Source organism: Scardinius erythrophthalmus (genome assembly GCF_964197995.2).
Source record: "Scardinius erythrophthalmus genome assembly, chromosome: 10".
Lineage (NCBI taxonomy): Eukaryota > Metazoa > Chordata > Actinopteri > Cypriniformes > Leuciscidae > Scardinius > Scardinius erythrophthalmus.
The window spans coordinates 33,552,065-33,578,989 of record NC_138230.1 but is presented as its reverse complement, the minus strand read 5'-3'; the positions used below and the strand labels follow the sequence as shown (position 1 = coordinate 33,578,989).

The following is a 26,925-nucleotide window of genomic DNA, read 5'->3' as shown; positions in this document are numbered from 1 at the left end:
GGACTGGTTCCTTGCAAGCTCTGCTACTCTGCTCCCGGCCCTTGCTGACAAGCGTGCTGCCCGTCTCAGTGTTCTCCAAGATAGAAACGACTCCACTATCGCTCACTATCGTAAGGCCAGGAATGACGTTAAGCGTATCACACGCCAGGCCCACGAGCAGTACTGGCAGGATCTTAGTCAGAGGGTAGAACGGTGTGCAAGCACTGGGGACATACGCGGCATGTACAGCGGCATCAATGAGGCACTCGGTCCTACAGTGAAAAAAACAGCACCTTTGCGAGCCAATGATGGGACCATCATCAACGACCTTCCAGGCCAGCTTGATAGATGGGTTGAGCATTACAGCTTGCTGTATGGCACTCCTGTGGATGCCGACTTGAACGCTGTTTCTGCTGCAGTACCACAACTACCTGTCTTTAACGAGCTGGATGCGGAGATCTCAACAATGGAAATCGAGTGTGCGATTGCAGCCATGAAAGATAACAAGTCACCGGGCAGCGATGGAATTCCAGCAGAGCTGCTGAAGTGTGGCGGGGCAGTGTTGGTCAGACGGCTTCACTGCTTGTTTCGATACTGTTGGCAGAATAAATGCATCCCTAGCGAACTCAAAGATGCCAACATCATCACTCTTTATAAAAACAAGGGCGACAGGCAGGACTGCAACAACTATCGAGGCATTTCACTCCTTAGCCTTTCAGGAAAATGCCTTGCCCGTGCAATCCTCCCAAGACTGCAGCGTGTTGCTGACCAGGTTCTGCCGGAAAGTCAGTGCGGCTTCCGTGCTGGTCGCTCGACCTTGGACATGATCTTCTCAGTACGCCAGCTTCAGGAAAAGTGTGTGGAACAGCAATGCCCATTGTACATGGTGTTTGTCGATCTGACTAAGGCTTTCGATTATGTGAGTCGCTCTGGTCTCTTCCACGTTCTGCAGCGACTCGGTTGTCCGGCAACTCTTTTGGCAATACTCCAAGGTTTCCATGATGGGATGCGGGCAACCGTACAGTTCAACGGTGCCCGCTCAAACGAGTTTGATGTCTGCTGCGGAGTAAAGCAAGGGTGTGTCCTCGCTCCCACCTTGTTTGGCATCTATTTCTCAGCTGTGCTGCGACGGGCGTTTCCGGATCCAGGTGGGGTTCTGCTGCACACCAGGTGTGATGGCAACTTCTTCAGCCTGGCTCGTCTAAGGGCCAGAACCAGGGTGAAGCGCGTACTTGTGCGTGAGTTGCTCTACGCAGACGACGCTGCATTCGTGGCTCACACTGAACAAGAAATTCAGGAGATGTGCAATTCTTTTGCCACTGCCTGCACAGAGTTCGGACTCACCATAAACCTCAGTAAGACAGTGGTGATGGCTCAGAACGTTCCTGCTCCCCCTCACGTCACCATCAATGGCACAGTGCTGTCGGTTGTTGAAAAATTTGTCTATCTCGGCTCAACTCTGACAGCAAACAACAGCCTTGAAGCTGAACTGAATACTAGGATCGGTCGTGCCTCAACAACCTTTGGGCGTCTTCAGTCTCGTGTCTGGAACAACAGCCACCTTTCTCTCAAAGTAAAGGTGCGCGTATATGAATCCTGTGTGCTTTCTGTTTTATTATATGGAAGTGAAACGTGGCCTACATACCGGCGGGAGGAGCACAAGCTTAATGCTTTCCACTTCCGTTGTCTACGACGGATCCTTGGCCTGTCATGGCAGGATCGGGTCCCGAACACCACCGTGCTGAAGCTCACTAACAGCAGTGACATGTACACCGCAATCCGGAGGAGACGTCTTGGATGGATCGGCCATGTGCGTCGTATGCCGGATGAACGTATCCCAAAATCCATCTTCCATGGGGAGTTAGCTGTTGGACACCGCCCTCGTGGCCGACCCAAGCTCCGTTTCAAGGATGTCATCAAGCGGGATATGAATGTCTTTAACAGCAACCCTGACCGATGGCATCATATTGCGGAAGACAGGGCAGCTTGGCGGTCTGCATTGACAGAGGGCATGACTCTGTCATGCCAAGCTTACAATAGCTTTTGCACAGAAAGACGGCATGCTAGACATCGTTTAGATCGGCGCTCGCGCTGCAAAAGGCCTTGATGATGACAATGTAAAAACTTGTAGTTACACAATAAGTACATTGTATCAAATTATTAATTTCAATGTACAGTGAGGAAAATAAGTAATTGAACACCCTGCTATTTTGCAAGTTCTCCCACTTGGAAATCATGGAGGGGTCTGAAATTGTCCTCGTAGGTGCATGTCCACTGTGAGAGACATTATCTAAAAAAAAATCCAGAAATCACAATATATGATTATTTAACTATTTATTTGTATAATATAGCTGCAAATAAGTATTTGAACACCTGTCTATCAGCTAGAATTCTGACCCTCAAAGACCTGTTAGTCTGCCTTTAAAATGGCCACCTCCACTCCATTTATTATCCTAAATTAGATGCACCTGTTTGAGGTCGTTAGCTGCATAAAGACACCTGTCCACCCCATACAATCAGTAAGAATCCAACTACTAACATGGCCAAGACCAAAGAGCTGTCCAAAGACACTAGAGACAAAATTGTACACCTCCACAAGGCTGGAAAGGGCTACGGGGAAATTGCCAAGCAGCTTGGTGAAAAAAGGTCCACTGTTGGAGCAATCATTAGAAAATGGAAGAAGCTAAACATGACTGTCAATCTCCCTCGGACTGGGGCTCCATGCAAGATCTCACCTCGTGGGGTCTCAATGATCCTAAGAAAGGTGAGAAATCAGCCCAGAACTACACGGGAGGAGCTGGTCAATGACCTGAAAAGAGCTGGGACCACCGTCTCCAAGGTTACTGTTGGTAATACACTAAGACGTCATGGTTTGAAATCATGCATGGCACGGAAGGTTCCCCTGCTTAAACAAGCACATGTCAAGGCCCTTCTTAAGTTTGCCAATGACCATTTGGATGATCCAGAGGAGTCATGGGAGAAAGTCATGTGGTCAGATGAGACCAAAATAGAACTTTTTGGTCATAATTCCACTAAACGTGTTTGGAGGAAGAAGAATGATGAGTATCATCCCAAGAACACCATCCCTACTGTGAAGCATTGGGGTGGTAGCATCATGCTTTGGGGGTGTTTTTCTGCACATGGGACAGGGCGACTGCACTGTATTAAGGAGAGGATGACCGGGGCCATGTATTGCAAGATTTTGGGGAACAACCTCCTTCCCTCAGTTAGAGCATTGAAGATGGGTCGAGGCTGGGTCTTCCAACATGACAATGACCCGAAGCACACAGCCAGGATAACCAAGGAGTGGCTCTGTAAGAAGCATATCAAGGTTCTGGCGTGGCCTAGCCAGTCTCCAGACCTAAACCCAATAGAGAATCTTTGGAGGGAGCTCAAACTCTGTGTTTCTCAGCGACAGCCCAGAAACCTGACTGATCTAGAGAAGATCTGTGTGGAGGAGTGGGCCAAAATCCCTCCTGCAGTGTGTGCAAACCTGGTGAAAAACTACAGGAAACGTTTGACCTCTGTAATTGCAAACAAAGGCTACTGTACCAAATTTTCTCAGGTGTTCAAATACTTATTTGCAGCTGTATCATACAAATAAATAGTTAAAAAATCATACATTGTGATTTCTGGATTTTTTTTTTTTAGATTATGTCTCTCACAGTGGACATGCACCTACGATGACAATTTCAGACCCCTCCATGATTTCTAAGTGGGGGAACTTGAAAAATAGCAGGGTGTTCAAATACTTATTTTCCTCACTGTAAGTACATGTAAGTACATAGTACTTAAAGCCACTTAATATAAAGTGGGACTGTAACATTAGGCAGTTTTGATTTATATACTGTTTAATGATGATCATTCAGTACTGTTTCAGAAGATGTGTAATAGCATCCCCTACCGTATAACAGTGAAAGCACGGAAATTTCCGTCAATGGTGGGGAAGCGTTTTCTCATAAATTACAAACATTTCCGTCAATGGCGGGGAAAGAGTAAACTGTAAAACGTTATAGTAATTTTATCTGAAAAAAACCTGTTAATTGGTTAACAGTAAGTTCAGTTTTATATACGGAGAAAAAGTGTAATAGATCTAACCTTAACCGTAACAGTAATCCGTAATCTGTAACAAGGTTTAAAGGATCAGGGGAGGAGGAGGCGGGAACCGGCGAACAATCAAAGAGTTTAAAGTTTAATCATAAAATAAACTAACAACAAAAGGAAAGGAAAGCTGCAGCCCCTCACGGACGACTGCCGCATATACACAAACTACACAACATACATGGTACAGGCCTGGTCCTTTCTCGTCTTGCACTGTCGTCACTCCAACTCTTATCCTTCCGGAGCTCCTCTGTGGGACTCGAGACCTTGCTCCTTTCCCATGGCTCTCGGCCCCACCCTGCTTGCCACATACGCCCCTCGCAGACCAGGGGTACCCTCGAGACTGCGCTCTCCTCCCCCCAGCACGGCGGCCTCAACACTTGAGGGTAAGGACAGACTGGGTGAGAGAAAAGGAGACAGAAGGTTGAGAAGAGGCTGAGATGAGAGAGGGGAGAGAGAGAAGAAAAAGAAAAAAATGATTGGTCCAGTTCCCAAAATGCACTGCCATCCGGTCCTCCACCAGCTGGGTGAACTCCTCCACGATGCCTGGCGGTGGTGCTGGATACCCCTCGGTGGACGGCCCACTAACTCCTCAGACGGCTCCTCCGGCTTCGGGCAGCTGGCAGCTCCTCCCCATCATGGCGGACAGTAGCAGGCTCCGGCCTCAGGCTCTTTGGCAGCTCGTTACGCTTTCTTCCCGGATTTCAGCACCAGTGTAACAATGTTCATGGCTCAGGGAAGGAGAAGGTGGGAACCGGCGAATGTTTAACATAAAACTTTAATCCAAAAATAAACAAACAACAAAGCAAAAGTAAAGCGGTAGCCCCTCACCGACGACTGCCACATATAAACATAAACAAAACACAACATAAATTCCAGGCCTGGTCCTCTCTGGTCTTGCACTGTCATCACTCCTCCTTTTATCCTTCCGGAGCTCCTCCGAGGGACTCGAGATCGGTGTGTTAGCACTCACGCCACCGGCCTTGCTCCGTTCCCACGGCCCTTGGCCCTGCCCTGCTTGCCACAGTATCATTTTACAGTAAAATACTGTTAAATGTACAATTTTTGATGTAAAAAGTACAAATCATCATATAGTTTATAGAGAAAGCATTGTCACATTTTTTTTTTCTATGCATTATATTTACATCAGCTTGTGGAAAAGCTACTTGTGATGAACTTTGATTCATCATGTGGTTTTCACTTTATCACCAGTGTTAATATGATTGATGTCATATTTTAAAATTACAAAACATATTTAAGTAGCTTGGCCTTGCTGATTCAGCAGAAAATGGCTCGTTGGATTTACCAGTTTAAAGAACCAGGTAGTTCTGTAAATGTTCAATTTTTTACTGTATTTTTACTGAATTATTCTGGCAATCACAGCTGCAAGTTTTTTTTTTTTTTTCTGTAAAAATTACAGATTTTTGTTATAAAAAATATGCATTTCAAGTCTATAACTTGGGGTTACACAAACACTGTGTAAGACAGGGATTCATGACTCACTTTTTTATAGCTTCATGTCTTTGTCTTGTTTCTTTCTTTCACTTTTTCTCAAGTTGTCTATGGCACCAAATGAAATCACAATAATACTGATTGTTTCTCAACATGCCTCTCAAATATTCCTTCTACCCTTGTTCAATAAACAGTTGAAAACTCATATTTTTTGTTTGGTTTACATATGTGAGACACAGTTAAAGACTGTTACAATGACACGTGTGCTTTCTCGGGACACACTTTTAACTGAAATCCTTAGAAAATTCTAAACTTCACCAGTAGAAGGATAGTTTACCCAAAAATTTAAATGTTGTCATTATTTACTCAAATTATTCAATTATTTACTCTTTTGACATATTACAAGACTTTTGAATCCATAGTATAGCTTTATTTTCGGAAAAAGAAAAAAAACTAAAACATAGGTCATTATTCACTGAAAATATTCTCCTTCAGTGAGCTGCTAATTTCAGAACAGCTGTGAACGGATCATTGATTCAGTACATTAAACAGTCTGTCACATCAGTGAATGAATTGTTCTTTTGAGACAGTTCTTTTCAATCAGACTTAACGATTAATTTATGAATCAGACTTAATGATTGATTTAGGACCCCTTCACAACTCAAGAGTCCAACTCAGACTCAATGATTGAGTTGCGACAGTTCTCAAATTAACAGCTCACTGGAGAGGAAAATTATTAGTGAATAAAAATTCAAATTTTGTCCTTTAGTTCCTCACATAAAGACATTAGCCATGTTTCCATTACCCTTCAAATTGCGCATACTAAAATTGCGAATTGAAAATACACCCAATGGAAATGCATCCATTTCGCAAAAACTCCCATTTATCGCAAAAAAAGGCCGTTTTTCAGGCAGTTCGAAAAAGAAATATTTCACAAAACTGCAATGGAAACCGTTTTTGCGCATTTACAGGTCACCTGACTCAGATGACGCGGTATATTTGGACAGACTACGAGAGAGTTCTTTATTAAATTCATAAAAGACAAAAGAATTACAGGAATACTGGATTCTAAACCTATACATAAGGTATACATAAACCTACCAATGTCCGTTGCCATGATTTTTGGAATGACTTATCGCGAAGGGACAAGTTTTAGTCGCATAACATCGGTTAATGGAAATGCAGTCATTTCGCAATAGTTTTTTTGTCGACATTTAGAAAAAAGCGCAAAATTTTTGCACAAATCTGTAATGGAAACGCGCCTATTGACTTGAAATGTGTCATATGGACTGCTTTCATGTTTTGTTTTCGTTTAAAAAAATAAATAATAATCAATAATCATAATTATCATAATTTTTTTAATATAATTTATTTTTTTTGCTAACCTTGCAGGCTTTGACATGTTAACTTGCGCGTGGGCGGGAAAACCTGTCACTCACATGAGATCATAGCAATAGCCAACCACAACCATCCAATCAATTCCTGATGGATAAAATTAAGTCCCATCCTTTTTTCTTGATGAGAAGCTGCAGAAAATTAATTTCATTTCATGCTGACTTTAAGCTATCTATCCTTTCAGAGTAACCTTGATCTCTCTCTCTCTCTCTCTCTCTCTCTCTCTCTCTCTCTCTCTCTCTCTCTCTCTCTCTCTCTCTCTCTCTCTCTCTCTCTCTCTCTCTCTCTCTCTCTCTCTCAAACACACATCAGTGTCTCTCTTCTCTTTCAATGGCTCTTTTGTGCTTTCTAGCTAGACAGTAAGTGAGCACTGATACCCAGTGGGATAGTTAAAAGAGAGAGAGAGGAGTTAATGAACTTTCCCTTACAGGGCCATGATCAGCGCTGGGGGAAACATCTCTCTCGTTCCCACTCTCTCACGCAGGGAAAGCCCTCCCAAATCAGGGGCCGGCTGAAGTGAGAAGAGCCCACTTAATCACGAAACTCATTAATCTACACAGACACAACACAAGATCTAGCGTAACTCAAGCACCAAAGCCTGAGGAGGCTCAATATGAGAGAAAGCCAATGGAACGTAACATAAAAGGAGGAGAAGGTGTGGAGATAAGACCGAACGCTCGCAACCATTTTGTTTAGATTTTTGCACTTTCATCTTTTTTCTTCTCATTCCTTTTATGTTTTTCTTCTTTCTTTTCAAGCTCCTTTGATAGTTAGACCTACACCACACACTCAAACAGCGCATAAGTGAAGCAGCAGAGTAACAGCAACAATTGCTTTCGTTGTGCATAACTGAACTGCAGATTTATATAGAAAAAGTTTTCTGAAACATTTACTATGTTCCTGCAATGCTGCTGCAGTCTGCTTTGTCAGGCAGTTTGAGAGTATGATAACCTGTTAATATGGATGCAGTGTGAAATAGACCTTAAGTGATGGAAGTATCTCAGAGTTAGCTCAGGGAATCCTTTCATGTAACTAAATGTCAGCAGTGAAACCAACCCTCACTCAAGTGTCACAAAAGTTTGTCAAGTAGCTCATTATAATGGTGTAAATGCTATGATACATTGCCTTTAGTGAGACGAAGGGCTTGGGCTTCACTTGACATCCTTCACTTGACATATGACCTTTGAGGTGAGTTTACCAGCAGCTGATTCAGAATGGCAATATGTCAATTAAGGTTTAAGGACAGATATTTTCATCAACTAGATTTATGATTGCTGCATCGCAAGGGCTTTACTCTGGAAAAGTCACAAATTTACTATTATGCAGAAAGGCCTTCTAATTCGTGCATCCAAGCAGCAGGGGAGACCGAGGCTACAGTATTGTCTATGAAAAAACAAAACAAAAACATCGACTTTTGTGTGTTTTTTAAACTGTATGGGGTAAGTTGTCACAGTGGAACCTACCATTAAAGGCACAATATGTTTTTTTTTTGCTTTAAAAATAGCAAAAATCACTATATCTATGTTTTATATATTTTTTTAGTTGTGTACTTACATTATCCCGACTGTTTCCAACAACTTTCAAACCAGGAGAAATTTGTAATTTAATTCAAAGATTTAATTTAAGATTTAATTTATTTCCGTTTTGTCGCCGTCAATGGCGTCATATCCGCGTTGTCCCTGGTTTCCGCTCGTGCTGCCATAGCAACCAGAGCTATGAACCAGAGCCGTCTGATAGTAACCAAAGTGACAGATGTGGACAAATGTGTAGTTCGCAATGTCAATCTGCACGCTCTTGTTGTTTCGTTCAAACATTATGGACCATGGCAAGCAGACTTTGGATAAAAAAGAAGAACTAAAACTAGAATCAATATCAGCGCGGTGTTTTCGAGATGCCGAGAGCTCCCATAGACAGTATATAAACGAGAGCTCCACGTCCGAGACTTCGACCGCTCCTACATGTACTTTATTAAACAGGTGAGCACATTTACATAAAACTAATCAATGTTATATAGTTCAACAATGATAAAATGTCAGAATATGATCTGTATATTATTCTAATGTTGATCTAGCTTACTGCTAGTCTCATACAGACAAACTAACACATACATTTCAACACATTCAAATGCAGTTTAGTGTGATAGTGTAATGTTAGACCAAGTGAAACAGCGCTGCGTTACCTCACAAGTTTAATTTGTCTAATAAACTGACCTGTGAGTAGTAATTCTGCGTGTAGTTCGGTAGAATGAAATGTCCATATTCCTTTTATATCCGCGGGACTCGCGTCGCGTGTGGAGCTGATAGCTGTCTCTTAGCAATCCCGACCTGCTTCATATCACAGTCATGATAAAAGCATCGATGTATTCAGTCATCCATAAACATTATTAGATCGGTCGGCTTGACGTTGACGACAAGATCCATAATTCTTAGCAAATGTTGCGTCATCAATCTACGCCTTTGTTATTGTAAAGAGGTTAGCGACCCCTAGTGGCAAAAAATTCCTTACTGTCCGTATAAACACACTATTAGTGACTTATCAGCCAAATTTAATCATGTCAAAAATATATAATTTCATTAAATTGATTATAAAGACACAAAAGCATTGTAAACATACAAAAAAAGGGTAATTATTATGCAATTATAAATTATATTAAATGTTAAATACATGTGACAACTAACCCTGGTCTCCCCTATATCTACGACCATATTTTTTTATCAGCTACCAGTTAGACAAATTATTATTCTTTGATAAAGAACAAAAGGACAACATGGCTTTTCCTTCTCTAGAGCGAACTCTCTCACGTGTAATTTCCATGTGGAATCGCAGGTGCTTTGTCCGGCACAAAGCGCTGCATGTGCAATAATGTCTTATGAACTAAATCAGTCAGTTGAAAGAAGCTCCAGCGCTGCTCGATCTAGACGGTCCAAGTACAACGCAGGAGTTTCCTATTGTTGCGAGTGATAAATGCTGTGTATGATCCCTCCAGTGTACATTTGGTATGTTCCCCATTTGCCTCATAAACAACATTTTTGAGTGACCTTCAACGTGCCGAGCCAGCATAAAATATGCATTTAAAAGGAATTGCTGAAATAAATATAGGGGCCTAGGTGGAGATTGCTTCTTTTGTACTGAGTTAGGCATGTACATGCATCACTGTCTACACATGTGTGCCCGAGCCCGCTGCCCTTTCATTTGCAGCCAAATTAAGTGTGTTCAGCACATAAATAAATGCAACATGCACGCTGCATGACAGTCGCAGCTGCTTATTACACTGCAGCTTTGTCACATTGTTATCCGCACTTCCTGTAAAAGACAGTAAAAACCAAAAAAACATTCCCGTGCATGCGCCTGGAGATGGCGTGAAATGATTACATGTACCTGAAAACCATCTTCACCTCCGTCAGTGCTGTTTCTGGTGTTTGTCCACGGGCGAGACATCAGTCACAACACTGAGACCTGTCCTTGGCCATTATTGAGCGCTTCAAAATCGGCACCTTCCCTTAATAGGCTTTGGGAATTGTGCTCGGCCACCCGATGTAGATGGCTGTTTATATTTGAGAAATGTAATAAAGTCGGCAATTTTATTGGACAGTGATCCCTTTTGGGCTGAAATTGAGTTTTCTGGTCTCGGCCCCTCACGCCCTTTATTTCTCACAGTGATTTCATTTTGCAGATGTGATATGTTTTGCGCTAATGAAATGCATGTTAGGAGATGTCTCCTGTTGGCCCTGAGAGATGGAGATGACTGCTATTGAGTAACAGGATTGGTGTTAGTTGAATATATGGGTATTATATTCCATCCGCTGTCTTCCGTCTGCAGACTTGCTAGACTCACTGCATACTAAAAGTGGCTCTGTCTGAATATTTAGCATTAGAGGTCATGGTACAATCTCTGCGTAACAATGACAGACAAAAAAAAAAGGACTTGGTCAGTCCAACCAAGTCGCACAATCCACAGATAATAAAAAGTTTTTTCTTTGTCGGATAATTTATGCTTTAGGTTGTTTTTGTTTTTTGTTTTTTTGTTTTTCATGTTTTGTTTTGCTTTGCTTTTGCTTTTGCTTTTTGTTGTGTTGTTGTGTTGTTTGGTTTTGTGTTGTTTTGTTTTGTGGTTTGTTTTGTTTTTGTTTGTTTTGTGGTTTGTTTTTTATGCTTTGCTTTGCTTTTTGTTATGTGTTGTGTTGTATTGTGTTGTGTTGTTTGGTTTTGTTTTGTGGTTTGTTTTTGTTTTGTGTTTTTTGTTTTGTTTTGTGGTTTGGATTGGTTTGTTTTGTGGTTTGTTTTGGGGTTTTCTGTTGTGTTGTGTTTTGTTGTGTGGTGTGTGTTGTGTTGTGGTGTGTTGTGGTTTGGTTTCATCTAGGATGCAAAGCGGGCCAGGATTAGCACTGCTTCTCACTCAAAACAGTCACACATTCAGATATTAAACACTTTTATCCCACCATGTAAAGCATTAATGACACCTCCACAGCATTGCAGCATCGCCTCCATCAGGTGAGTGACAGTCTCCGTAAAGTGGGTTGAAATGGCACGCAGCTGTTAATGTCAGCAAGAGTTTATGTCAGATAAAGAATTAATAATGCCATCGGTGGCTTTGTTTGTGTGCAGAAATATTTCATTGCTCTTTAATGAGGCAGCATGTCACAAGTGTAAACTTAATTGATATGTGTTTAGGAATTTAGAACTCCCACACCAAAGAGCTTTTATGGATCACATTCTCTCACGAAAGTTAATTACCAATATACTTTTATAATGTAACTGTGGGGACTATACAGGCTGTCTGAGAGAGACCTGGTGATAAAAGACCTGATAAAACGCTCCTTCCTGATAATGTTCTCTGGCAGTTGGTTTTAATTTGTCATTATGACTGGGAAAACAGCGTAGTGATGCATTTGTATTAAGTCGCTAGGTGAACGTGCAGTGATTCCGATGTCAGCATGTGGCAAAGACAGGGAAAGTTTTAAAAGCTGCTGAAGGGACAGGTGTGCAACATTTGCTTGTTTAAGTCATTTCATGTTTGTGCAGTGACAGATTTTGATGAGCTCAAGTATTTTTTTTTAGTGTAAACATATGTGAGTCTGTGCATAAGCATATATGTGCTTGTTGCACTGATATGTGCATCTGTCTAAACATAGAGGTTAGCATTTTACTTTCATGCTAGGATTCATGCACAAGACCATATAGTATAGTAAAGCAATAAGCCACTTGAGACAAAAAGCAAAATCATTATAATAAAATTAAATATATATAAAAAAAAAGTTTGTCAAATTTAACCATACAGTAACAACTTGGCAGATTAAAATAAAATTAAACTGAACATGACTCATCTAATCAGATTTTAGAGATAGAACCATTTGCTTTACATTGATTATTGTTACATTTATTATTTTAGCAGTTTATTCCCTCACACATTTGTGTAATGTATTTTCTAAAATAACATAACTGGACACATATATGAGTAACTACACCTGTGGATCAGGCTATATACGGCCAATAGATGCATTCAGAAAACAAATGAGTTAAATGCATATTACGGTTGGCACAGGTTCATGGCCTCCAGATTTTTTGATTTTCATATGCCCTTGATTTAAAGAATAGGTTTTTACAGCTCTTATGTTGGTGAGCAAGGAGGTTATACACCCCTACTTTCCTTACATGGTATATAGAAACCTCCTCTGTGGACTCTCATACACACCTACATGCACGATCACACACAAAGGCTCATTCAGTTGTAGAAAATTACAAATCTAACACCTTGGATTATGTGAATGGAGGTTATTTCTGTGGCCTGTTACACCAAGAGTGAGCGAGAAAGAGAATAATAGCGGTGTATTAGACAGGCAGGACCAGCAAGAAGGGTCGGTATGAAAGAGGGCACTCTGAAGAGGGCAAGAGGAGGATGGGCAGATACACAGAAAGATAAGAGGTAGATAACAAGGGATGTATAAGGAGAAGAGAAAGCCAGCCTGGGTATGGCTGATCTCTTGATCTTGTCAGCTGGGTAAGGCTAAAGATGAGCAGCCTATCCCAGCATCCTCTCTAAATCCCTCCTCCCCTCTTGGTTGTCAGCAGGCCATCTCCGCTCTTCTTACGGGCCTAACTGGGCTTTAGCACTGGCATGGGAAGCTCACACCAACTGATTGCTGTGAATTAGGGAGTTCTCCTCTAACACCCCTCACCGTTACAGTCTCAGTGACAGCTGCAATGACATTCGCCCACTGACATCCCACTGTCAGCCATCAACCAGCCATGAAACTCAATGTTAACACAGTGTTCGAATGTAACCGAGGAAGCGGCCAGCTGTTGTGTTTTGCATTTGGGTGTGGGATGTTGGGTATGTACTGTAATGTGAATGTGTGTGCGGGTTCTCCGGTGGTGCTCATTAGCCGATTCCAGCTTCTCCTCACCTGGTTCGGGCTGTCAAAAGAGGATTATCAAATATTCACTGGCTTATGTAGATCTACTCTGTCTTTTTCAGATTCAGAGGGAGTCGCATCAGGATACCAGCCTGCCTGGAGCTGCACCCAAAATATCAAGGGAGTCTGGGTAATGACCTGAACTCTGCTGTACCTCCCTCTTCCACTTTTTTCTTCGCTCTTTCTTGTTACTCAGATGTACCCGCCAGGAACGAGTTCTCATTTGAGCAAAGACACACGAGCAGACATACAGTAAGCGCATGGCAGTTTAGGGATAATCCCACATTTTCTGGTCATCATGACAGAGCAGTGAACCATATTTCCAAATGAAAGTGTACTGTAATCCTTTTTTCCCAAAAATAATCATAAAAAGCATCCCTCTGGATTTAGCATTCTCTCTCTCTCTCTCTCTCTCTCTCTCTCTCTCTCTCTCTCTCTCTCTCTCTCTCTCTCTCTCTCTCTCTCTCTCTCTCTCTCTTTTCCACTTTTCCCCTCCACTTCCCTTTTCCATGATGAGATGGAAACTTTAAGTGGAGTACACATGCCCCAAATCATAACTGGCACAGGTGCAGGGAAACATACTCTGCGAATGTGTGTGTTCACTTACTGTAAGAGCGTGCGTGTACTGTAATTGAAATACCTCTGAGGGCCTCTGGTATGCTTTCTAATAGTGGCACAATTAACATGAAAGTGACTCTCAAATTCCAGAACCAGCTATCCAATCTGTTCAAAAATCTAAACCTTTCCCAGAGACAGAGGCCCTTAACAAACACATTTCTTCCATCCCCCTCGCTTTCCCTCTTTTGTCTCCTCCAGTGGACCAGCTCTACATTGTAGTTCAATATGCCAATCTAACTTGTGAATGGCCTGTGAATTGAAGATCCATTTTTGTCATCCCACCTGTATGGAACGTGTGAGTGTGTGTTTGCTGGGTGCGTGTGAACGCTGTCTAATGACCCTCGCTCCACTGCGCAGGCAGAGATAGAACCGTGATGTCATTTGTTTTGATGTCATAAATCGATGGGATTGAGTCTCCCAGGAGCTTCAGCTGTTCTCTCGGCTTGACAGCAAATTGCATCACACTCTCATCACTCACCCGCAGATTTGTGTTTTTCAGCCACAGCTCTTTCAAAGTGATATAGACTCAGAATAGGACTGAACATCTCCCACTGTATCAATCTTTATCAATTCCAATATATCACCCACTGTATCAGGGTCTGACATGATCTTTGAAATGTCTGTTACGTCTGAGGAACCTTTAGCTACAGTATTTACATGGGGATGTCTTGCATTTTTCCTATAAAATGTTTCATACAGCATATATGTAATTATTTGTTTTACTGTATAATTGTATATACAGTGCTTAGCATAAGTGAACACGCCCATGCTAAGGTTGACTAAAAAGAGGAATAAAAAATCATCTTTTGGAAATTGATCTTAATGCTTTAATTAAAAAAATGAGGAAAACTCCAACCTTTAAAGGGGTCATGACATGGTTTTTTCTTTTCTTTTATTGTGTTCCCTTAGGTGCAATTATAGTATTACTATAGTTTTTTGGACAAAAAACGTTTAAAATTTAGTGATTTATGACCTTTTCCCACCCTGTTTCTCATGCTCTGATTCAAACAGTCTGTTTTGGGGGTGTTTCCCCTTTAAGAGTTCAGTGTTAACACCCACTGTTATGATTGGATAACATAAGTGCCTATGCATCAATTGTTAACACCCCCTTTTTAAAACGTGCGGATTTTGCGGAGCTGTGTTTACCTTTACCATAGTAACGGGTGATGCGTGCGAGGCGATGGTGATGATGTTTGAGTCGGAATCAGAGGAAATGAACCATCAACACAACTAAGAATGCATCTGCCCGTCCACATAGAAAGTGTGAAACTATTTTGTCAGTTTAACAGCCTACATCTTTTAATAGCCTACGGGGCATGAACATGACGGTTATAAAACAATAAGTAGGCTAAAAAACACGGTGATTATTCATAATGAATTAAATGCAATTAACGTTTTAAAAAAGTTTTAAGTTTTAAATAGCCTACATTACTTACAGTTTGCGTCGTCGTTGTGTAGCCCAGAATAGTCCACACGGCCTTATCTTGTACACATGGCCGTAGCCAGCTATGAGGTCACCGAGGTCCGGACCTCGGTCATTTTTTTATATTCAAAAATAAAATTTCAAGCTCTCTGAATGATTAATTAGCCGTTTAAACCGCGTCATATGTGTGTTTGCAATTTATGTCGCTGCGAGAAGGTAGATCAGTGAACGGGGCTTGAGAGCGTGTTGTGAGCATAGACTGTAAAAAATGCGGCAGAGCGCTTTATGTCACTTTATTATAATTTATAAATAAAGCGCAAAAGAAACTACAAGCATGATGCAACAGCATCGTAGTTGATGTCAATTTGAAAGTCATGAAATGACCAAAAAGTGCCAATAAACTTTTTTTTCTTTTACATTTCCGATAATGGCGCGTATAATTTGCACTAAGTGCCTGTCTTTTTAGCAAAAAAGGCACCCACAACTAAATAGCTACAGTTGCACGGGTCGTTGGGCGTGCGTGAGGTGCTTGAAACTAAGTAGCTTTTGACGCGTTCGACTCGAGTTCGAATCCGCCTTTTGCCGAACTCGCTCTTCTCCCTCTTCTCCCTTTTCCCAATACACATGAGATGTAAAATGTATAGCCTAACATAAAGGTCTCTAGCGTTATATTTTGCCAACGAACTAATATCGAAACCGTGATATGGTTTTGTGCTTTATAAAACAGCACAAGACTTTAAGTATCCTATATAGGCATTATGTTTGTGCTGCGTGATTTAAAGAAAAGTGCGCACTTTGCTCACGCGATCAAAGGGTTTATTTCTTGCAAGTGAAGACATTAGGACAAAAGTATTGTAATTTTCCTATAGTGTAATGTAAAATATACTTTTGAAATATTCATTTTCATTTATTAGGCTATATGGATTTTATGTCATAGGAATAATTATAGAAATCATTATTATATTATTATACTAATTGTTTGGCATACTAAAACACCAGTTATAATGTAATGTAGACTGAAACTCCATATCATAACTAAAAAATATGTTTGAGCCCCCTTTAATGTCCAGGTACAAGTCAATGTTTTTTATTTGTGCACAGTTCATGGGTTGAAGCCCGTTGAAGCTCTTAATTTTGAGCTCTCAAAGAGCACCAGATTGATGCATTTAACCTTAAAATGTACAAAATTTTCTTGCGGGGGAGCATGCCCCCGAACCCCCCTAGAGGGACAGAGGTTTACCCAACATAGTTTTACAAAATCCTATATGGGAAAGATCTATCATTTATGAACTTTACTCCAGCATAGTACAACAAAGTTCCTTTTAAGTCAGTAAACTAAAACTCTTAATGCAAAATTAAAATGTCCTTGGACAAACTATACATTAGGCCTGCCTAAGGGGGGGCCTACAAGACATTGATTGTGCCCAGGGGCCTCTGAATTCTTAATCCGGCCCTGCACCTCACCTCGGACCTCACTAATTTTCAAACCCTGGTTACGGCCTTGCTTGTACAAAAGTTTTCTGGCAAAGCATCAAACTGCGATTGTTCTCAACTGTCCTCATCCTTGATATATGGAGAACACACGCTTAAATTAACACTGCCGTGACTGGGACGTCCGCGAAAAATAAACTGCATCCATCTTCCCCTGACGTCTGGATCTTTCAGCAGCGTATATTCTTCAAACATGTTGTTTGTCCACAGCCAGAAACAGCACATCTGCGTGTCGTGACATCGCAATCTTCTTGTAAACAGACCCACTCGCTGCACGTCGACTGAACACATGTGAAGCGCGTGACAGATGCGATGATGAAATGTGGCGTAGTTATCTTGCGCTTGAAGCGTAGTTGTCTACGCTGGAGGCGGTCATATGCAAACGACTGCGTCACTTCGTACCGTGACGTCACTTCATACCATGGATCCAGAACGAGCTGTATTTAGAGCTTGATTAAATAAATGCTTCGTTTATAATGGGGAGGACGTCTTAAGCTATGAAACTTGCAGGACGTTTTAATGGTACAAAGACCTCTTATATGCCAAAAGATCAAGGCAAATTTGGTTTCTCATGTCACGACCCCTTTAAAGACACCAATTTTCTTTGTGAATGAATAATGTATCATAAATAAATAATTGTTCTTCCTTAAAGGGATAGTTCACTTTGAAATTAAATTTTGGTATTTTTTAGCTTACCTCAAGGGCATCCAAGATGTAGGTGTCTTTGTTTCCGCAGTAGTTTAAATTTTGATATTTTTAGGTCAAACCGTTCTTGTCTGTTAGTCATATAATGCAGGTCTATGGTCACTATCTGAAAGAGCATGCACAGAGAAGTTTTAAACAAATTAAACAATTCCCCATCGTAAGTACACATTGATGGCCTAAGACACGAAACGAGTGATTTGTGTGAGAAAACGAACAGTATTTATGTTGTTTTTACCTCTTGTACACAACCACATCCAAGTGATCTGAGGTCGAGCGCGCTTCCGGCGCTTTCTTCTTGTTTTTTTTTACGGCGGATCGCAAACAAATATGTGCATTACCGCCACCTATCTCAGAAATGGACCATTGACACTTTCCTATACTTCTTTAACCTATCTAACCTATCAACCGACATAAATTCCCCTTATTTACCCGCAGAGAGGCTTTATAGAATTTCATCCGGCGCTGCGGAAAAATGACCATTTCCCCCCCATGACAGGAAAAAAAAAACTCATTTAATTCCGCCGCTTTCCGCCGCTTGCGCAGCGCGCACACGTCACACACCAGGAAGCGCGCGCGCCCTCAGATCACTTGGACGTGTTTTTTTTTTTTCCTGTCATGGGGGCTGAGAGTGGACAGAGGAGCTGAACACGCAGCACCGGATGATATTCTATTAAGACTCTCTGCGAGTAAATAAGGGGAATTTATGTCAGTTGATAGGTTAAAGAAGTATAGGAAAGTGTCAATGGTCCATTTCTGAGATAGGTGGCTGTAATGCACATATTTGTTTGCGATCCGCCGTAAAAAAAAAAAACAAGAAGAAGAAAGCGCCGGAAGCGCGCGCGCCCTCAGATCACTTGGAAGTGGTTGTGTACAAGAGGTAAAAACGATTTAAATACTGTTCGTTTTCTCACACAAACTGCTCATTTCATGTCTTAGGCCATCAATGTGTACTTACGATGGGGAATTGTTTAATTTGGACTTCTCTGTGCATGCTCTTTCAGATAGTGACCATAGACCTGCATTATACGACTGACAAACAAGAACGGTTTGACCTAAAAATATCAAAATTGAAACTACTGCGGAAACAAAGACACCTACATCTTGGATGCCCTTGAGGTAAGCTAAAAAATACCAAAATTTAATTTCAAAGTGAACTATCCCTTTAAAATACAAGGTGCATAAGTCAGGACACCCCTATGTTAAATTCCCATAGAGGCAGGCAGATTTTTTATTTTTAAAGGCCCGTTATTTCATGGATCCAGAATACTACAGTATGCATCCTGATAAAGTTCCCTTGGCCGGCTTTGGAATTAAAATAGCCCCACATCATCACATACCCTTCACCATACCTAGAGATTGGGATGGGGTACTTTCCATACGATCATCTCTCAATGCAAATCAAACCAGCTATTAGGCTAACTGAAATAAAGCCATGCCAATCTCTAGGTATGGTGAAGGCCAAGGGAACTTTATCAGGATGCATAGTATCCTGGATCCATGAAATAACTGGCCTTTAAAAATAAAAATCTGCTTGCCTCTATGGGAATTTAATATAGGGGTGTCCTGACTTATGCACCCTGTATTTTAAGGAAGAACATTTATTTATTTATGATACATTATTCATTCACACACAAAGAAATGGTGTCCTTAAAGGTTGGAGAATTTAAGATTAAGATCTTAAGGCATTAAGATCAATTTCCAAAATTTTCAAATTTTTCCTCTTTTTAGTCAACTTTAGGATGGGTGTGTTCACTAATGCTAAGCACTCTACAGTATTGTGATGTTCAACCAGTACATCAGCATCCTGTGGTCAGCCAGTACACCAGCAACCCATTATGGTGAACCCGCACATCCGCATTCTGTGATGGCAAAAATGTACACCAGTACCATGTGATGGTCAACCATGTGATGGCCAACATCCTGTGATGGTCAACCAGTATGCCAACATCCTGTGATGATCAACCAGTATGCCAACATCCTGTGATGATCAACCAGTACGCCAGCATCCTGTGATGGCCAAACAGTACACCAGCATCCTGTGCTGGTCAACGAGTACGCCAGCATCCTGTAATGGTCAAACAGTATACCAACATCCTGTGATGATCAATCAGTACGCCAGTATCCTGTGATGGCCTAACAGTACACCAGCATCCTGTTATGATCAACCAGTACGCCAACATCCTGTGATGGTCAACCAGTACGCCAACATCCTGTGATGGTCAACCAGTATACCAACATCCTGTGATGATCAACCAGTACGCCAGCATCCAGTGATGGCCAAACAGTACACCAGCATCCTGTGATGGCCAAACAGTCCACCAGCATCCTGTGATGGTCAACCAGTATGCCAACATCCTGTGATGGTCAACCAGTATGCCAACTTCCTGTGATGATCAACCAGTATGCCAACATCCTCTGATGGTCAACTAGTATGCCAACATCCTGTGATGATCAACCAGTATGCCAACATCCTCTGATGGTCAACCAGTATGCCAACATCCTGTGATGGTCAACTAGAACGCCAACATCCTGTGATGGTCAAATAGTACACCAGCATCCTGTGATGATCAACCAGTACACCAACATCCTGTGATGGTCAACCAGTATGCCAACATCCTGTGATGGCCAATCAGTACACCAACATCCTGTGATGGTCAACCAGTATGCCAACATCCTGTGATGGTCAACCAGCACACCAGCATCCTGTGATGGTCAACCAGCACACCAGCATCACAGCATTCTGTGATGGTCAACCAGTACACCAGCATCCTGTGATGGTCAAACAGTACACCAGCATCCTGTGATGGTCAAACAGTACACCAACTTATTGGTCAAACAGTACACCCATATCCTGTGATGATCACCTAATACACCAGCATGACGGTAAACCTGCAAATCTGCATACTTTGATTATCAAATCATCAATCAGTAAACCAACATCTGATATTGGTCAACCAGCACACCAACATCCTGTGATGGTCAACCAGTTAATCAGCATCAAAAAGTGCAACTTATGCTGGTTGGTTAACACACAAGATCCCCTGATGAACCAGAATGTCATCCCATTCTGAGAACCATTAAACCATCATCCAAATCATAATATATACGTACTGTATACTGGTTAGCAAGCACACCAGCATCCCAATTGCAACATATGATGGACACCAGCATTCAAGCATCTCATGCTGGATACCAGCATGCAGAGCAGAACATATGCTGGCGACTGGAAATGCTGGTCTTTTCTGCAAAATAAAAATAAAAGTTTATACTTCTAGAATAGTCCCTGTGTGGGTTAAAAGGCCTTGCCAAGCCAGTCATCAGGGGATCCATTGCATAAGACCTGTGGTAAGTACATTCTCAACAATCAGTATTCAGAATTGATGGCCTGCACAGTGCACATCCCGTATCCTAGTGTGTTTGTTTTCAGCCCAGGGTTTGTTTGGATCCCCAAGAGCAATGCCAATTTATTCTGAGTTTTAAAAGATTTAGACTCAGACATTTCGGCAGTCTGGAAGTGTGTATTCTCAAGGTCTGTACACATATGTGTTTGTTCTGTCTGTTTCACACACACAAAACACATAGACACAAACACAGGGGCAATTGGCTTAAAATGTACACGCCTGTCTAATAATTAAGCAAGGCCTTTTGATAAATGTGCATTGACTAAATTCAGACATGTTTATTCTCTTGTCTCTCTGGCTGTGTTGTCTATATTTTTGTTGACATCTGTAGAATTCCATAGCCTTAAGAAAAACAAATAGATTATATTCATAATTTCTGTGCCCTATTTGTAATGTTTATGATTTTTGACCTTCAAAATCTGTCATCTTCCCTTTGGTTACCATTGAGGTTCTGTTATTATTCTTTGAAAACAGTCTGGTTGGATTAAGGTCTATATTGAGATTGAGACCTACAGGGCAGAGACAGTTCTGTCCAGAGCTTTAGCTCTAACTACTCAGGAACAGTTGTCCTTTTGTATAAGCTTTGATAAGGAATCCCATTTCATTGGGTCTGAATGTTTTTGCCTAGTGGTTAAGATAAGGACAGCTGACGGGAACAAGCATTTATACATGAACACGATTTGACTGTCCCCTAACAAAGGTCGGATTTCAGTTCAACTGAAGTCGCAATGCCTGAGAACATCATGCATTTATTTATTAGTTCACACATTCTCTTGCTTAGACTCTTGCAGTTTAATTAATGCTATCTCTTTTGTAATAGGCTTTTCACACTAAATTAGCCCAGGGCCACACTAAACACTAGGTAAATGTATGTGTTTTACACTCTTCATACTTTACCCTCAGTGTTCAAGCTTTAAGATCTCACCTGTACATTTCTAAACCCAGGGTTAACATTGTTATTTACAGATTTAACAATTCAGTGACCTGTTTTAATGATTAACTGTTTGTCTGTGAAAATGACACTACTGTATGTAAATATACTCTTGCTGTTTAATGTTTTCTGTCTGTTTTTTTTTTTGCTGTCACATTCAACATCACATGAAAGTTTGCACATCTGTACAACACTCGCATGAATATTTAATGAGTTAAGCACTATTTAGTTTGTGAATGGTGGTTTGATGCTCTCGCTGTAACATTCTAACACTGCATAGGTTCACACTGTATTTCTTTGGCACCTCAAAATTGTGTTAGCACTGCAAAAATATGGTAGCCTGGTCCTACCAGACTCTCATACATTTAATTTGTACAGAGAGTCTGAACATTCTCCACTGACAAGCGTTAACTTCCTTGAAAGTGGGTACTCTGTTGAAGTTTAAAACTGGTTTGGAAACTCTGGCCAGAGCCACTCTGGATCTGCCATAACCAATCGCTAGCGTTTGGTCGTGACGTAACCCTACAACTCAAACTAGCGCACGACCTCAACGTAATCGTTCTCAGTCACTCCCTCTGTTCGCTGATTGGACTTCTGAAAAATTGGCTGGAGAAAACCCAAGAATATACCGCAATCCCAGACGGAGTACTGAACGAAAATGAAAATTGAGCGGAAGTACGTAGGAGGGCGGAGCCAGGCTAAAAATATGGTGCTCTGAATCAGGATTTTATATCCCTGACTTCAAAATTACAAGTGTAAACATTGCTTAACCCAGGGTTAAAAGTGTTTTTGATCTTGTATATAAAAAGATTATTACCCTGATTTAAGCGCACTGCGAAAAGCCCTCCAGAGACTTAAAAAACAATCTTTTGTTGTCATTCAGGAAAGGTCAGTAAAGCCAACCTGTGGGAACGGGGAGTATTGCAAATCAACTAGCTCATTTCCAACAACCTCCTCAATTACAGTATTGATTGCAAGTCACAGCTACAGGTTTAGAATGACAGATATTAACAAGAGACAGGAAGAGCGAAAGAAGAAAGGTGACCCCTGACTTGACGAGATTCCATCTGTTCAGCATATTGTCATTCAGTTTAAGGTCGGAAAGGTCACAGGGAAGCAACTTCTGAAAAAGATAGAGGCAGGTGACAAGTGGGAAGGTACGTTCTTTCCTTTAATGACAGTATTGCAATTCATTCCCAACCCAGAGAAAGAACCTGCATTCCATCTGTGCAATTTGATGTAACTCCACTCAAATCTTATTGCTGCACTGAAAGGAGATATTGTTTTCCTCTAGGCACCTGTGACCCGGCACGCTTGACCGGCTGACAAGTGTGAGAAGTGCTAAGACAAACAAAAAAAGTGGTCAACCCTGCAACATGAAGTTTGATTATATCTGCTTAGCAGCAGAAACCCCTTCATCCAGATTTATCAGAGGAGAGGATGGATTGAACAGCAGTACAGAGCTTTAAAGCAGACTGCACACTTCTGTTCTTATTAGACAGCTCACTTTCAGTCTAGGTATCCTGGTATGTCTCTCTCTTTGGATGACCTTATCTTTCCAAGTTTAACAGTCGTGCAAATGACTGGCTGCCAGGATTCTATAAGAGAGATCCAATTCACTGGCCATACAACCTAGGTGGTCTAAGTTGCAGTGCCTGCGCTCCATGCGAGATAACCACAAACACACAGGCATTGTGCAGAATAGTTTTTTGAGTATCAGAAATGTCCCTGAGGGTTCTTTTTGTTTGGAAAGGCAGAGAGAGAGAGAGAGAGGCATGTGACCTGCTGTTGCTTGTTGTCCCCAATGAATAGTCATTTATCACACGGCATGCTGTCTAGTGTGTAAGGAATCCGTGTCCCTAATTACATTAAACTCACTTTGCCTCCAAGGGTGAAAAAGTTTGGATGTGGCTAAATATGATGCATTACAGCGGGATGTTATTGAAATTCTCATCAAGATCTCGCTTATCAAAACTCCACCCTGTTGGCAGTTTGAAGACGCCTTTGAATCAGTTGAAACATACTTAGTATTAATATAATGCATTATAGCTAGGCCGAGACGGAATATCCATCTTTTTTTTCACATTTCACATGCTGATTTGGGCAGAAAATCTGCAGTGAGGATTGATTGATGTTGATCTGTTCGATCAAATTAGCCAACATATTTAATAAACAAACATACAAGGTGGAGGACGTTTAGAACTTTGTGAGTGATAAGCATTGCACTTCTATTCTAATAAAATATAACGTAACATAAAATAATACAATATAATTATAATATAATATATATATACAGCGGGGAAAATAAGTATTTGACACATCAGCATTTTTATCAGTAAATATATTTCCAAAGGTGCTATTGACATGAAATTTTCACCAGATGTTGATAACAACCCAAGGAATCCATACATACAAAGAAACCAAACCAAATAAGCTCAGAAATTAAGTTCTGTGTGTAATAATGTGAAATGACACAGGGAAAAAGTATTGAACACATGAAGAAAGGGAGGTGCAAAAAGGCATGGAAAGCCAAGACAACTGCTGAAACTTACAGTAATTAAAAAGCAATCCAGCCCCCTGTCAGTGGAAATTAATAACAGCTGGTTCAGTCCCAACGGATGGCCTACAAAAAGGTCTCAATGCCAAGGTGTCACACAAGACTCATCTCATGATGGGTAAAAGCAAAGAGCTGTCTCAAGACCTTCGCAACCTAATTGTTCCAACACATAATGATGGCATTGGTTATAGGCGCCATTCTAAGCTTCTGAATAGTCCAGTGAGCACTGTTGGGGCCATAATACGGAAGTGGAAAAACAATCATTTCACCATAAATTTGGCTCGACCAGGTGCTCCCTGCAAGATTTCTGACAGAGGAGTGAAAAGAATAATCAGAAGAGTTGTCCAAGAGCCAACACCAAGTTGTATGGCGTTTTTTTAGGGTAATGTGCAATGCCATTTCTCCTCCAAACATGGTGTGTATTATGGCATCCAAACAGTTCAATTTTGCTCTCATGTGACCACACTATATTCTCCCAGTATTTCACTGGCTTTTCCAAATGTTGTGCAGCAAACTTTAAATGAGATTCAACATGCTTTTTTTTTTTTTTTTCAGTAATGGAGTCTTGCGTGGTGAGCATGCATACAGGCCATGGCGGTGGAGTGCATTACTTACTGTTTTCTTTGAGACAACAGTACCTGCTATCTGCAGGTCTTTTTGAAGCTCTCCACAAGTGGTCCTTGGCTCTTGGACAACTCTTCTGATTATTCTTTTCACTCCTCTAACAGAAATCTTGCGAGGAGCGCTGGTCGAGGCAAATTTATGTTGAAATGATTGTCTTTCCACTTCCGTATTATGGCCCCAAAAGTGCTCACTGGACCATTCAGAAGCTTAGAATGGCGCCTATAACCAATGCCATCATTATGTTTTGCAACAATTAGGTTGCGAAGGTCTTGAGACAGCTCTTTGCTTTTACCCATCATGAGATGTGTCTTGTGTGACACCTTGGTAATGAGACCTTTTTGTAGGCCATCCGTTGGGACTGAACTAGCTGCTATTAATTTGCATGGACAGGGGGCTGGATTGCTTTTTGATTACTAATAGTTTTAAGCTGTTGTCTTAGCTTTCCATGCCTTTTTGCGCCTCCCTTTCTTCATGTGTTCAATACTTTTTCCCTGTGTCATTTCACATTATTACACAGAACTTAATTTCTGAGCTTATTTGGTTTGGTTTCTTTGTATGTGTGGATTCCTTGGGTTGTTATCAACATCTGGTGAAAATTTCATGTCAATAGCACCTTTGGAAATATATTTACTGATAAAAATGCTGATGTGTCAAATACTTATTTTCCCCTCTCTCTCTCTCTCTCTCTCTCTCTCTCTCTCTCTCTCTCTCTCTCTCTCTCTCTCTCTCTCTCTCTCTCTCTCTCTCTCTCTCTATATATATATATATATATGACAAGGCAAAGTTTTAAAATGTCAAGTGGTGTGTCTCAAAAACTTTAAATGATATATATGAATTAATAATTCATATATTTGTTTAAAAGAATAAAAAATATTAAAAATGTAAAATAATTTGATAAATATGTATATATTCACATGTGTTCAAAGGAAAATGTTATAATAATAAAAAACAAATCTATGTTGCTTTTTATTTGATACACCAATTAAAATGAAACTTTTTTTAATTCTGAGAACTTGGTTGCCACATGCATTTTAAACTAGATTTATTTTAATTTTTTTAATCATGCACTGTTATACATGTCATTGACCTGGGTGCAGATTTTGTGTGGGTCTGGTAATTGCAGACTTGTAAGTATACAGCATAAGCTATATAACAATTCTTTGCAGAGTTCATAATATATCGCTGTTGTCAAGATGAAATGCAACACATTTTATATCCATTGCTCCATTCTGATGGTAAGAAACCCCACATGGCTCATCAGAATCATGGGAAATTTAGATCCGGTATATGGCAGTTGTCCCTAAACATCATCATGATAGTGCTGGTAATTATTGAACAGATACCGTGTGGGATGTTTCACGCTTTATGAATAATGGAGATTAAAATGAGATTGGATATGTCTTTATGGCTGTCATGAATCAGCCAATATCCAGCTGTTTGTGGTGTAATCTCAAATGTTTAATTCATCAGGAAATAGATTCTGGGGTGAGATATTACTCATTATCTTTGATAGAGTGACATTTCACTGGTTGTCAGATTTAACTACCCTCGTTTCTGATTTTAGATGTATGCGAGGGATCTCCTCGCAGTCTGCTATCACACATCTGACGATAAAACAGGACCTCATTACTTAATTAAATCTGAGCCCATTAATTAATTAAGTTATGGCTTTCTGGGTGTTAATGGTGATGCCTCTGAATTCCCCGCTGTTAGCCTCTAATGCTAATGGTTTTGTGTGGGAACTTGCTTGGAAATGGTGACCTGACTTTGGGAGACGGAATCTTAAAAACGTCCCCCTCCACCCCCAAGTTCTCGTCTGACTGGCTCTCCCAGAC

General features: G+C 41.0%; 1 long non-coding RNA gene across 1 annotated transcript in view; it reads left to right on the top strand.

The window, feature by feature from the left end:
• Positions 1-26,925, top strand: part of LOC308697432 — a 148,577-nt gene that overhangs the window by 105,790 nt on the left and 15,862 nt on the right. The window contains exon 3 of the long non-coding RNA XR_014030938.1: positions 13,403-13,470. This is a non-coding gene — a long non-coding RNA (uncharacterized lncRNA). The remainder of the gene's footprint in view (positions 1-13,402; positions 13,471-26,925) is intronic.